Genomic DNA, 14,000 nt, shown 5'->3' with positions numbered 1-14,000 from the left:
ACAGTTTGAAAAGGACCAGAGGGTTCACTCAAAGGTGAAATCTAAACTTTTGAATATGGCTTCTGCAGTTTATGAAGAGAGGAGAAAAAATAAAGCCATGTTGAACAAGAAGAAGGGCGAGGCAGAAAATAAACTTCTCCTGTGCAACACTGAGATAGATGAACTGTCCACTGCTATACTAAATGAGCGCAGCCGGATAGAGCTCATGACGCAAAGTGAAGAAAGTGAGACGGGACGCAGACAGTTGTCTCTGAAGGAGATGAACGAGCTAAAGAGGATGTACTTAGGAGAGGACTCTCTGGATGATCTTAAGGAGATGTTTGAGGTGATGCAGACTGTGACAGGGGAGGACAACTTAGACCTGCTGGTCACCGGATTAATCAAGGATGATTACCTGAACTCTGCTCTGTATAAAGTTGTGAATGTGCAAAACAGAGACATTGAGACTCTGAATGGTCTCAATAGCAGAAATTGAGGATCATATGAGCACCTCTACTGGTGCTTATATTGACAACAACATCATGTCCTGTATGGGTTTGGTGGAAGAGAAGACCCATGAGCTGAATGTCATTGAAGCTTTTCTTGATGCTAAAGATCCCTGTCACAAAGATGAAGATAAACTCCAGACTCATCCCTGTCACAAGGTCACTATGGCATGTCCACTAAAGCCCCTAAATGCCAAGGGGTATACCAAGAATAGGGATGATCTGACTGAGCTGAAGCCATGTCCGCCACAAATGGCACAATCCAAAATCCACTTTGACAAAACCTCAGTGAAAAAGCCAGAACCCCCTTGTTCATCCAAGCAGGGCTCTCAAACAACTTCCAGGAGAGCTGGGCTGCGACCGATACCTAACAAAGGTAGTGTGCAACATAGTCAGACCCCGCTGAAGCCAAGTCCGCCACAAACTGCACAACCCAAAATCCACTCTAACTCCCACAGCTCAATGAAAATGCATGAAGCCCCTTATTCATCCAAGCAGGGTTCACAAACAACTCCTGGGGACGTCAGGCTGCCACCGATAACAGAAGAAAAAGTGCTTAAACAGGTTTACAGATCATCAACCCAGAAGAAGCCAAGAGCTCACTGATATCTGATAAAGTTCGGCTGTCACATAATCAGACCCGTCATATCAACATCAGACAGTACTATCCAAACACCACTGTGAAGTAACGTTCTCAGGATTCATATTTGAACATGTAAAGGTCAAGATATGAAGGGTGTTGTGGGTTTACTCCGGGAGCTCCGGTTTCTTCCCATTATTTAAAACCAATTTTAAAAAATCGTATCAAATCGAATCAAACAATAAAATAAAAATAGCTGAACTTTACATTTCATCTGAGTTTGTTATGCATTTAGAAAGTAGACAAAATGTACTAAATCATTAAAGTTTGAAACAGAAATATATTTATTCTTTGTTTTCCCTTACTTTATATTTCAAAATGTTTCCCTCACAAAATGACAATAATGATTATGGAACAAATTATTTTAAAAAATGTATTTATAACCAAATGATGAAAATGATTGATTTTTGATTAGCTGTTCCCTTTCAAAGTAAAGATCCTAAGCCCCGTCACTTTAACGTTTAATAACTAGCTCTTTATCATAACTCTTTTTGTAATTTACATGACAAAGTATGTTCTCAGGGAGGCACAACATTTTAAATGAAGAGCTCACAAAAACTATTAAAAAGAGGATTCACTACACAACATTCATATATATTTCATTGTCCACGTGTGCTGTAATCTAATTTTTCAATGATCAACAAAAAGATGATGAGAAAACAGAATAGTTTGTTGTCGGGGATATCAAGCATGAAGTCTTTTAGGCTTTATTAATTTGTTATTGAACTTGATTGTTGAGGGGTTTTTTGGTGCCAGATCTGTCTGTTCACCCACTGGACTTGTTGATGTTTAACCAGAAAAAGGTTGATTGTTAGCCGACATTTACAAGTTTCTCTGCCTCCTCTATGTTAACATCAGCACACTTTGTGTTTACAAGTGCTCTAAATGTGTGACTCAACAATGAGACACACTCTTTATTCAGGACCTGGCACTTTGACCCGGGAAAGCCAGAGCACCTCGGTATGAAGGAGGAGTGTCTGGTGTGCCTCATCCTCGCACAGCTGCGCAAAGATCCATATGTTGACCAGGCGAGCTTTAATAAAGTTCAATATTTTTACCACAGTCTTTAAAGGCTTTATATGTGATTTTTCACACTTAAATATAATAGAAATCAAGTATATCCTCTGAAAATAACTCTGTGAGTCATGACTGTCTACAATGGGTGTAACACCCGAGTCCCACTGTCTGTGATGTTTTCAGAGTTTTCAGAGTCCTATCTTCACTTTGTTTACATCGCCCGGACGGCCGGCTGACTCCTCCCCTCACGTATAAAAGTTGTTTAATTGAGGAACTAGAGAAAAGAAAAATAAGATACTGTACTCACTGCTTAACTGTGTTTCTAGATCACGCTCATTTCAGGTAAATTTACATGCAGTGTGAAGATACGAGCATAATAAAGATCGCTAGCATTAGCATGCTAACACAAAAATGCACCGCAAGTTGTTTTGGTTTCATGCTGGTGCTCAAGGGCGACATCTTTCCCCATCATCACGGTAGCTCCATCTGTGAAGTATGTAATAGGGAAGATTGTAGGTGTCAACTACAATGAAAATATCTTCCCCTCTTGTGGTGGTTGTTAGATTGACAGACATAAGAATGTCTTGTTTCAGCTCGGTTTCCTCAATGTACTGTACATAAAGTATTGGCTCCTCTGCCACTGTGGTAGTTTCATCCAACTGAATAGAAAACGGGCCTATCTTGAGCTTTTCTATGAATGCGTTCTCAACGTTTCCTGACATTCTATCGATTCTGTCTTTAACTGTGTTGTTGGACAGTGGTACAGTCTTAAATTTGTCAGCAACCTGAGATCCACACGTTATTTCAGCCATTTCAATGCAAGCCTGTTTAATAAGCGCTTCGCCGATGTGTGGCTTTTTGGATTGCACAATCAGGAGAGAGCACTCAAACGATGAGACCTGCTTTTGGTCGCTTCCAGCCCTGGCAAAACTTTCTCTCATGTTCTGTGGCCTATGCTTCACAACAAGTTCCTTTTGTTCTGAGGAAAAACTCCCTGGGTTTACCCACTGTCTCAGGGTGTTTAGTAGTCTGGTGTCGCTTCAGTTTGCAGGGTTTCATACTTTCATTCTCCAAATTCTCACCGCAACCCAATCCAGCCCACACAGGGCTAATTAGAGTCTTGTTAATTAGAGTTATATTAAAGGGGACATATTATGAAAAATCCACTTTGACAGTGTTAGTGAACATATATTTTTGGGGGGCTCATTACATTTAAAGAGACACACACACCAAAACGGAGCGTTCTGAGAGAGCTGGTTTATACAGGGTCACAAACCTCCTCTGGTGCTTGATTCATGTTACATTTTGACCAAAGCACAGCACAGATGTTTCATTTAGACCACAGGGGGACTGTTTGAAAATGTGAAAAGGGGTATAATATGTCCTCTTTAAGTGGACCTCTATTATTGGCCTTGTTCTTAGAATGTGGTCTGTAAATTTGGTTTCCTTGATTTCAGGTCGAATAAAAACCCACCTTTTCTTTGAAATGACTCCCGTGTCTCGGTTCAAAAAGTTGAAGATGCATGAGTTTTGGAGTGGTTCTTTCAACTTCATGTAAGTGTGTTCTTGAGCTTTAAATTTGAATATGGACACAACAAGGATGCTGCAAAGAAGATGCGTTGTATTTTATTCAGATGTTCAACACTCCATATGTACATCATCAAACGGTCACAGGCTAATATATACAAATACTTGTGAGTGAAAATTGGTATGAATCAGTTAATTCAGAAAACATTTTAACTTTGCCCACCATAGTTCATGTGTAAAATGGCAACTTGGCAAGTTGCCACTAAATCTTTTCAGACTTTCTGAGTTTTGGTCCATGGAAATTGTTCAATCCAGACACTATATTGCATTGTGTTTACTTGTTCATCTTAATTTCTGACTGCATTTGAAGGCAGCATCATGCATTACTCAACTGTCCCACTTTTAGGGGGTGTATATTAAATATACTGGCTAAAGTAAGGCACTTTAGGGGTTATGTAATTAAACTGCCCAGTTCAAGTGACAGATTGCACACACTTCACTGGCTTTTTGTAATCCTAAATGTTATGAACAGGTGGTCCTGCAGGAGCCTTGTCCACTCGGGGTGCTTGAAAAACACCTGGATAGTTCAAAGGAATGCACCGACAGACCCTCAGCTGGAGAGCAATGCTTACCACACAGATATTCACATCCTGTGGGTGTTTGTAGGATAGTAAATGAGCAGCGATCACAGAAGCCCTTTTGTTCTACCTTATCCTGACCCGACCTGTCAAGAGATACTTGATTTCCTGCCCAAATTCTGACAGTTATATCTACATTGTCAAGTGGATGGCAAGCTTATAGATGAGTCTCAACCTAACCTGTCAGATCTTTATATTTTACAGCTTCAGTGTAAAGGCAAGCTCTGTTCCCCTTGACAGTTCCCATCCTAAATTTGAAGTCTCAGCTTTTTTTCCTGAGCTGTCAGTTTGGTGCTCCCAAGGGGAAAACAAAACACTGCAGAAAGACTTTTGTAACCTGCAGCACGACAAAACAAAGCTAGCACAAGATGATGCACTTTGACAACACTTTGCCATGACCTGATTTAATCCATGAAGTTTGTTTTGTTTTTAGATTTATTTTTGGGCTTTTTATGCCTTTACTAGAGAGACAGGACAGTGGGAAGAGTCAAAGAGTGGGGAATGACATGCGGCAAAGAAGCCACAGGTTGGATTTGAACCCAGGCTGCCGGCTTGCACTCTTGCCCACTGGCGCCGCATAATGTTTGTTTTAAATTATTTTTTCTGGATTTTCTTTGAATTTAAGAGTGAGGAATTGGATTTGTATCGCTGAAATGTGTTGGTTTTATTATCACAATGTAATCCCCTGTCTGCACAACAAATGTACCTTTTGAGGGACTAATAAGGAAACCTTGTACCTTGAGATGGATGCAAAAAGGTGGAAGATCATGGTTTCATTATTTCAATCTGTATGATAGTAACATCGATTGCGCCCTTAAATGGACTTGCTATCCCGCTGTAGTAAGAGACAAACAGACACTGTAAGCATATCAAACAGGTTTTGAATTCCTTATAGTATTCAAAGGCATTTAATAGACAATGTTAAAGGAAGATCTCACACAATGGTACCAAGTTGCTTACTGAACACAAATACTTTATTCACCACTTGTTACCAAATGCAGCAGCCACCTTATCAAACATCAAAATGTATTTTCAAAAAGTACTGTCTTAATGAAAGTACAAAACCGTACTCTTTCCCCCGAGGAGGGTGTCAGACATCTCATCCTTGTCTTCTTAAAACACTGTAGTTCTGTGCCTTTTTATCTCACATTAATGATTGATTTTATTAAAGATTAATTCATTTGAATGATTTATTATTTTGATATCTTTCTGTATACTCCATTTTAGTTTGCAATAAACACAAGATACTTGTGCCATAATGAAAGTAATAGTGTTCAGTGAAGACATCCCTTGCTCCATTCATGCCCATATCCTACTGATAAGTTACATAACCTGACCTATGGCCACAACTCAACCATGTAGACAGATAGCAAGAGCCAGGACATCCCCAGGGTTGTCAAGTGGGAACCTCCCTTCACCGGTGTGTTTTGCCCTATTAGTCCCATGATGCCTTGGGAAGGCTGGACAAGTGGCCAAAATGAGTTTCCTCCGGAGGGTGGCTGGGCTCAGCCTTAGAGATAGGGTGAGGAGTTCGGACATTCGGGGGGAGCTCGGAGTAGAGGCGCTGCTCCTTCGCAGCGAAAGGAGCCAGTTGAGGAGGTTTGGGCATCTGTTAAGGATGCCTCCTGGACAGAAAAACCTTTAGAGGTTTTCGGGGTAGAAGAGAATGGATGGATGGATGGATTTATTGAATTCTGTTTGTATTAAGTGCACTGGAACGTTGGTGCTCTACAAATAAAATGTATTAAAAGCATTAAATAAACTAATGAAACAGAAGAAAAAAAGATGCATGTTTTTTGTAGGCAGTATAGATGTTTCAGTCTTGTATGGGTTTGAAGGGCTACTTCTACAGCATATGGGACTACATGGGACTACAGATGAAAGCTGTATTAATGTCACTCTGTCTCTAGTTCAGAGTTTAGCTAAGAAAATGGAAACGCAGCATTCAGTAGAGTGTACGTCTACAGGGGGAGTCTTGTGCAACAGTAATGGCTGTCTTCATATTGTGCAGCGAGTTCAACTTTAAAATAGTTTCAACTTCTCGTCAAACTGTCACATTATGGATCAAAAGTCTTCATGGGCATAGACCCCTGTGATGATATCATCCCTCATCAGCTCATTACAGAGTCTGCTTGTCATTAAGATGTAGGATGTAATTTGGTGACCCTGTACTCAGCCTAAGTGTTGGTGTAAGTGTTGCTGGTGATTTGAGGTTTTGCTGGGAAATATGAATTCTTTTTGAGGGTAATTGCACTGTCAGATCTGCACAGCGTGATGACGAGTTAGGGAAGAAACAAAACAAAACTGCTTCCACAAGTTCTCAGAGATTTTGTTGTATGATTTGCTCATGTTTGACACTACCGTCTCAGATTAGCCTCTGTTTACATTTCCTAAGATTTACAGTGAGGAACAGGTTTGATTGATAAAAGTCAGCAGGAAGACACGAAAACAGGGACAAAACAAATCTCTGTGTGGGAGAAAACACGACTTAAGCATGTACAGGACAGGATCAGCAAAGAGATAAAAGGAACCACTTTGTCCACATGGGGCCACCACGATCAACATTTGTTTTAAACTGCTGCAGCCTGCTTAGTAGTCTGCATGAGGGCTTACGATGAAGAATCACACAATGATAAAACCTCTTCCAGTAGTTCAATGGCCTAAAATATAAAAAAAAATGCAAAGAAGTGCATAGCGCATGTTGAGTCATTTTATTGGTATTTTGTTTGTTGGGCTGACCACTGGGTGGCACTGACTCCTTCCCTCATGTATAAAAGTTGTTTAATTGAGGGACTAGAGAAAAGAAGAATAACATACTGTACTCACTGCTTAACTGTGTTTCTAGATCACGCTCATTTCAGGTAAATTTACATGCAGTGTGAAGATATGAGCATAATAAAGATCGCTAGCATTAGCATGCTAACACAACAATGCAGCGCGAGTTGTTTTGGTTTCATGCTGGTGCTCAAGGGCGACATCTGCTGGATCAAAAAATCTACTTAAATATACTGCCTTAAATGTTCGAAATATAATCCACTTCCTTTGGATCCTGCCTGAGAGAAGGAGTCCACTGAATTATATTTTGAACGTATTTGAAAGTCTGATATAAAAAATCCTATCCTAGATGTTTATTATCAGCGACATAAGAACCTACATTGTTCCAAGTCTATTGCTGATTTGTGTCCAGAAGCTTTTAGACTTGTCAGTAGGAGGTATTGTGGAGTGATATCCTGTCCACAACATTCTGGTCCCTGCTCAAAGGCATTCTCTAAGGGCCTCTTGTTACATCCACAGCTTTTCATTCTCTTTGTGGGCCCTTAGTGGCATGAGGGTTCTGTATACTCAGTGCCCTTTTCTTCCCCATTGATGTGTTTCTGTCCCTCTGAAAATATACAGTTTGTGTTGTTGGTGGTAGCTGCAGATGTTTTTAAATCAGAGCAGTGTTACACCCCGGCACACCACAGCTCGTTGCAGCGTGCAACAGTGTTGACAGAAGATGTGCTTATTTACGGCATGCTTAACCATCTGTCTGCAGTCTCTCCCTCGCTCTCATATTGTTTCTCCCTCAGTCGGGTTGTTGGGTTACCAAGGTTTGTCAGGTCAGTCTGTTGTTTGTATCCCAAAAGCAACACAACATATCCGGTTGCAGCTAGAAATATAAGCACTTTGGTTTCTTTGACCAGGGATGGAAATAGATTGTAAGATTTAGAGACCACACTTGGATGAGATCTGTCCTCTAAAACGTCTGTCCTGTGAACAGAGAAAAGAAAGTCTTTGACGAGTTCAGAATACTGAAGCAGTTGACAAATGCAAAGATTTACTTACACAAAGAGGTTTGAACTCAGAGGGTTACACAGCATATGAAGGACTGAAAGATAGTCTCTGAAAGAGGATGAGAAATATTTTATTCAGTGACGGTGTTGTGTTAATGTAAATGTAGATGCATTGCTGGTCAACTCTGACTAAGCACGTGCAGAGAAAGTTGATTTGTCAAACCCATAAATCTTTGAACTGTGGCTTATTCCAAACAAAAAAACCTATACAACTCTTAGCGGTGGATCACTCGGCTCGTGCGTCGATGAAGAACGCAGCTAGCTGCAAGAACTAATGTGAATTGCAGTCTGACTAAAACTGGACATTCAAAATGCATGTAAACAAGTTATATCCACAAAACTACCACCTTTCAGGGACCATAGGGCTCATATGTTGGGATTATTACACTCCTAGATGGAACAAGTATAGTGAATGTGATCAGTTCAAAGAACCACTACAGAATTAACATGGTGAAAACTACAGATACATAAGAGAGGGAAACTACAACATATTTGAGCTTTTATAGCGTTTTGTGGAGGGATACAAAATATCCTAAAAATCAATTGCTAGATACCAAATGCTGCACCTCTAACATTTCATGTATTTTGCTGGGACAGAGTGCTCCGGGTTGATTTTAAACCAATTCAAATATGTGACTCATTAAGGGCACAGGCAGTGGTGTAGTGCAGGATATACACAGGTACACCATGATTCAAACCATTGATTGACTGACTATATTCAGTAGTTTGCTGCAATTTTTTCCAGGATGGTGAAGAGATGACCCTCGTTACTCTGTCTCTAATTGACTAGTACGTACTAACTGAACGTGTGCATGAGTAGTCTCACATGTCACTGTTTATTACAAAGGACCTTTTTCCTCTGCTGGACTGGTCACCTGAAAAAACATTTTGGGGGAAAATTAAGAGTATACCCACTTCTTCAGCCATCACTACACCACAGGCATTTCTATAGCTCCAGTACTCTGACAGAGCTTCACATAGAAGACACCTTTCCCTCACTCTTTGATGTAGTCGAGAAACTGGAAGCACTGTTTCCAATCAGACCCTATTTACTAGTCAAACACTCAACTAAAACTTTAAGAGGAGCAAGCTGTTACCTCAGGAATATGTCTGCCTTTCCCCTGATTTCTCCCCGCTGCATTTGCTTGTGTTTGTGTTTGTTTTGCCTGTCATGTGGCACTGCTTTTTTTTTTTTTTTTTTCCAGTGTGGTCTCCATGAATAAGCTGCTCCAGCCCCAAAAGTTCATCTTCTCTTCTGTCCTGTATCTGGTCCTCATTTCAGACCTTATAATTTCCCTCTTGCTTGTAACTGTGGGATGTTTTTTTTTTGTGTTGGTGAATTTCTGTCTGGTCTTCCAGGATTATTTTTGGCTGTGTCAGTGGTTGCCACGGTGGCAGGCATCTGTTTGCCTGTCAGTCACGTCTCGTCCTCTGCAACCCTACGTGATCTGTTGCTGCATTCGGATGGAAACACATCGAGTGTAGACCAACCACATTCAGGATGTGTAAGAATGTGACAGCTTGGAACCACAATCTGAAGATCCATCAAAAAGGTCAAATTACTCCGCTTTTGAAAACCGTCTGGTACTGCATTAGTCTTTGAAAGTGAGTTTCCAGTATTAGTCAGTGTCAATGACAGGCTCATCTTTTTCTCAGTAGCTCTACTGCCGCCCTTGCCTTCTGGCGTTTTTCTTTTTACCCCCCACCAGCATCAAAGACGTGTAATGCTGTAGCTTAGTTCACAGATGGTCAATTTAAGTTTCTGAAACAGCGTCTGTAATATCAGTCATGTCCCGGTTATATGACCCTTAACTGTGCTATACAGTGATAACAGTTCTTAATGTGAACAAATACATGCAGCTAACTAACACTATATACACACCTTATAACAGTATGCAAGGTCAAACTACGGTAGAGTTGTAATGTTAGCACTCAACCACTTCTTAGGTCACTTTACCCTTTCATTGAGCTAAAGGCTATAGGACTGGGAATGTGTCATTTCCAGTAGCTTAAAGGTGCACTCTGAAGTTTTGGTAGAGAAATGTGGAAGTTGGAGAAGTGTACAGATTCTGTGGTATATTTTCATAACTCTAAACACAAACTGTCCTCACACTGTTTGAAGATAAAATGCTACGCGAGAAGTTATGGTGGTGGGCCCGCAACAGTGAAACCTTTTATTGACTTTTCAGTTGTAGATTTATCAGACTCTTTCAGTTTTTTGCATTTTTATACCTGGAACACAGCAGTTGAACATTATAAGAGATTCTGAGCTTCCCACCTCGGGCATTGTGTCAGAGCAAACTAGCTGCTGTGTTAATGTGTTAAGTTAGACTGTGTATGACAGATACTGCATACATTACACACTTTTAATTCAAAAAACAAAAGTGAAAAGAAAATAATCTGGTTTGAAGCCAAAGGAGCAGCAGGCTTTATTCTGCCTGGCAACGAACGCTAAAACACTAAAACACTTTAAACACACACACACACTGGACAGTTAGCACCTCCACTGGCACGGGCCCATGTGATGTCATCAAAGACAGAAACCCAGGTGCTGATGGGAGAGGAAATGGTTTCTCTGGCTCTCCCTCGACTCCTGGCACATAGCTGACAACTGATGACATCTCCCTTTTCATGTAATTATCCCCTTGACTTCAAAGTGAAAGTAGGGGAATCCCACCTCACACACACACACACACACACACACACACACACACACACACACACACACACACACACACACACACACACACACACACACAGAGGACGATTACTGATGTCATTCTTAATTATTCTTCAGATGTGAATCTTTCAAGTAAGGGTGTTTTAGGAATTGTCACATTATATGAAACCTGAGACTACATGTAGCAGTACTACTTCTGCAAACTACTACTTCTTCACGGTACACATTAGTGAGACTTGCTCCAAATTTGCTGTGATGGCAAAGGCTCCAGGGCGGCTATCACTGGTTGAGTATTAATCTCTAACCGAAAGGTCGGGTGTATATCGTTAAGGACAAATGATGAACTTTCCCTGCGGCAAGACAGTGAACCCCAAATTGATCCCGCTGTTGCGTCAGTGGTCTGAGAATGTGTATGAATGGACTAGTTAATACTGATGGTCACTTTACATACAGTAAGCAACCTTATTATTGTGTGAATGGGTTTGAATGTGTAAGTGTGACCTGCGGTGTTAAAAGCCCTTTGAGTAATCAGAATACTAAAGAAGCGACCTACAAGCTGAAGTCCATTTACCGTTTACCATAGCTGGCTTCATCTTGAAGGCCTTGAGGCTGCAGACAATAGGGATGATTGGCCTTGCTGATGACAGAGGGGCGTGTAAGCATTGGACTGCACCAATAGGAACAATTTCTCTGTACTATACTGTACAGTTCCAGATTTGAAGAATTGGAAGATTGGGCGCTCACAAAAATATTTACATGTCAACTCAGAAGCTATAAATAATCTTGATTTTTTTTGGTAAATACCTTTTACTCATAGAGTCATGTTCGGGCTGAATTTTAATATAGAGGTTTTATAGTGTTTAATTATTGCGGTCCTTGATCAGTGGGAAGTTCTTTGTTTGCCCTGCTCAGCAATGGACAGGTAAGAGGCTATGAGGTTAAACTTGTGGGCTAGATCTGTCTTGCATGATTCGTTAAACGAGACACCAGGCTTTAAAGAACATTTTGTATACTTTTACTCTTTATTTCAAGGCCCTATATTTAAAAAAAAAAGAAAAATGAAAGAAAAAAAAGATTGTATCGTTGCAGATTAAACAAAATCATCCCCTGCCACTCGCTTGTGAATTTTCTTGACTATTACCAGTTGCTTTCACACAGCTTCTCACCCCAACTTTTGCAGAGAATTAATAAGGGGGATGGCAGGAGAAAAAAAAAATCCCTGAAGTCAGGGTTGAAAATGTAGTTGTTTGGTTGATGCATGTAGCTCAAACTGATCATTTTAGGCTATTATCATGAGTTTAGTGCATGTCTGAATAGTGCTTTGGTCTCAGTTGAGGTGGTCTTGACTAAAACTTTAGAAACATGATTTTTTTTTATTGTCTACTCTTTTCTTTTTTCACCACATTCTGATATTCCACTTAATACATCAACTTGAAGTGCTCACTGCTCCATCACTAATGAAATAGTTTGAGTTTGTCCAGGAGACAAGCCAAGGAAGTTTCCAACTGTTGTGACGAGACCGAGTAGAAAGATGACTGGACGATCTTTTAATACGCTGTTTAATTCCCATTAGATACGGTCAGGCTTTCACCGTATGTGGCAGGCTTCCCACAGAAACACACACACACAAGCACGACACATGCACTCACACATGTACACATGTCAACTGTCTGTTGCCTCCTATTACAGGGCTGCTGCTATGTTATTGTGAGAAATCTCTCTGATCTGTATCAAAGTGAATCCTTCTTGTAGAGCCGCTGTGATGAGGCAGTATCTCTATAAATCAACTTGCAGCAAACAACGCCACCAAAGATGACAGAATTGTTTCATTTATAATGGAGTGAAGCTTCAGAGTCATCACAGTAACTCTGAGCGTGTTAATGGGTGCTGATTGGTACCATTGTCACATAATGCAGTGCTCAGCAAAAACTGAGAAGTTATTCTCAGCTGAAGACGATTAAAAACCATTTCCACAAAAATAAAACATTAAATCATCATTACTTTATAGTCGCAAGATGTCTGCTGTGATTTCCTGTTCATAGCAAATTTATCCTTGCATAAGGAACTAAAGAGTTTTTTGCAATGATGATGAATCCATCATTGTAAATTTCCCCATTGTGGGATAAATAAAGGATTATCTTATCTTATATAGTTTGAATCTGACACAGCGTTTTGCTCTTAAAGGAAGAATGTGCGACTTTTTGATCCAGTAAATGTTGCCCTTGAGCACCAGCATTGAAACTTAAACCTCGGCCATGAAGCCTCCGCTGTCCTCAAGCGACACACCTCCAACTTAGGAGTTTAGCGCAAGCAGCGGAAAAATTGTCCTTGGTTCGAGTTGCAATTGCCTGTCAAGCATTGTTAAATGGAGAACAGACTTTTTCTAGTCTTCTAAACTACTCAAAGAGCTTTAACACCACATGTCATACCCACTCACACACTTATGGTAGAGGCTGCTATGTAACGGGACCATCAGAAGTAACTCCCATTCATACACCACAGACGAAGCAGCAGGAGCAATCCGGGGTTAGGTGTCTTGGCCGAGGACACATCGCAAGTGTTGTTGCAGGAGCTGAGAGACAACTGACTCTACCAACTGAGCCACAGTTGGTGTGAGCAGGCTAATGTTAGCGCTCTTTAATAAGCTCTCAACTTCACAATCCATGTAAATTGACAAGGAATGACCGTGATGTAAAAACGCTTACGTGCCATCCAAATAAGCAGTGAGTATGTTTTTCTTCTTTTCTTATAGTCCTTGACTAAAACAGCTTTTTACAACAATACAGCCGGCGGAGCTGTGCTTCTCGCTCATTTCTCAATTTCTTGATTCCTGCTATATTTATGTGTGAAATATTTCACATTCCTCTTCTAAGGTACTAATCAAAGTATCCCTTATATTGTTTGTACTGTGCATGCTAAGCAGGATCTACATGCACACACGACATGATTCACATTCAGCCTTTCATTTTACACTATGCTGGTTGACATGTGGTGTTCATGACATGTAGTCTGACTTCTTATTAAATTAAAAATGTAAGACACTCTTTGTGAAAAAGTTCATCCTGCCTTAAGGATCGTTCAGACGACAGTAAAGCTAACAGAAGTGCAGCAAAGTTAGGGGGCATTGTAGGTCATTACTTGTGTTACCCCTCTAACGGGAGGCTTCTAACCTTGACACAA

The sequence above is a fragment of the Labrus mixtus genome, chromosome 1, assembly GCF_963584025.1.
Source record: "Labrus mixtus chromosome 1, fLabMix1.1, whole genome shotgun sequence".
Lineage (NCBI taxonomy): Eukaryota > Metazoa > Chordata > Actinopteri > Labriformes > Labridae > Labrus > Labrus mixtus.
Note: the sequence above shows the minus strand (reverse complement) of the source record.